Here is a 1,236-nt window from a genome sequence, read left to right as displayed (position 1 = left end):
TATATGTATGTGTGTATATATATATACACACATGTATGTATGTGTGTATATATGTATATGTGTGTATATATATGTATATATATACACACACACATATATGTATGTGTATATATGTATATATGTATGTGTGTATATATATACACACATATGTATGTGTGTGTATATATATACACACATATGTATGTGTGTGTATATATATACACACATATATGTATGTGTGTATATATGTATACGTATATATGTGTATTGTGTATATGTGTATTTGACACATATAGCCGTTCAGGCTAAAGATATGTTTTGGTTTTTAAAAAAAGCATCCTCACTATCAAAAAGCATACTGGACTTGGTTATTCACCGTGTGTCTTCTGCAGCCTAACTTCATATATGTGAACAATTAGAAACAGGCAGAAAGAGTCTGACCTTGTTCACTGTTGCTTAACACACCCACCAGCATTCCAGTGGCCTGGAATGTGATGAGGATAACTGAATAACGTCCAAACACAGTTAATTCAACTCTGCCCGATGAACGAAGCTTGTCACACCAAGATGTTTCTTATGGGCACACGGAAAGAAGTATCTTAGTCAGGAAATATCAGTGTAGTTTCATTCGGTAGCTGTTTTTGCAGCACACACAGAAATGTTTTACAAAAAAAATCAAGTATAAAAAAAAGCTTGAAATAACCCTTGGCTTCGGTAGCTGTTTTTGCAGCACACACAAAAAAAATCAAGTATGAAAAAAAGCTTGGCCTATAGGTCAGCTATTATTCTACATGAAATAACCCTTGGTACACAATTAGCAAACCTCAAATGACTCAAATTTAATTTCAAAATCACAGCCTTCATGTGCTTATGTATATACAGTATACAGTGTGTGTGTGTATGTGTATATATATATATGAATAAATAAATATATATGATATAATAAATATTAGCCAACCAATATCGGAATCGTTAATTAAATGTTTAATCAATATCAGCATATCAGACATCCCATATATATATATATATAATTTTAATATTTATATTTTATCAACACGTTTCATGGCAGAGAAATATTCCTTGCTGTTATATTTGTTTTATTTTAAAAACAAAAAAAACAATGGGACGCCAATAAAGAATAAAAAAAAATGTTTCCTTTATATTTTATTTCCAATCACATCAGTAATACAGTAAAGAAAACAGGAGACAGACCTAAAAAAATCAAATAAAAATGAACTGAAAAAACAGCACATCCAT

At 30.3% G+C, this 1,236-nt stretch overlaps 1 protein-coding gene across 1 annotated transcript in view; it reads left to right on the top strand.

Annotated features, from left to right (window-relative positions):
• The window catches only part of slc27a6 (solute carrier family 27 member 6), a 16,986-nt gene that overhangs the window by 12,884 nt on the left and 2,866 nt on the right, over positions 1 to 1,236 (top strand). The window lies entirely within an intron of this gene.

This window comes from Cynoglossus semilaevis, chromosome 14 (assembly GCF_000523025.1).
Source record: "Cynoglossus semilaevis isolate Cse_v1.0 chromosome 14, Cse_v1.0, whole genome shotgun sequence".
Lineage (NCBI taxonomy): Eukaryota > Metazoa > Chordata > Actinopteri > Pleuronectiformes > Cynoglossidae > Cynoglossus > Cynoglossus semilaevis.
This window is presented reverse-complemented; position numbering and strand designations above follow the sequence as displayed.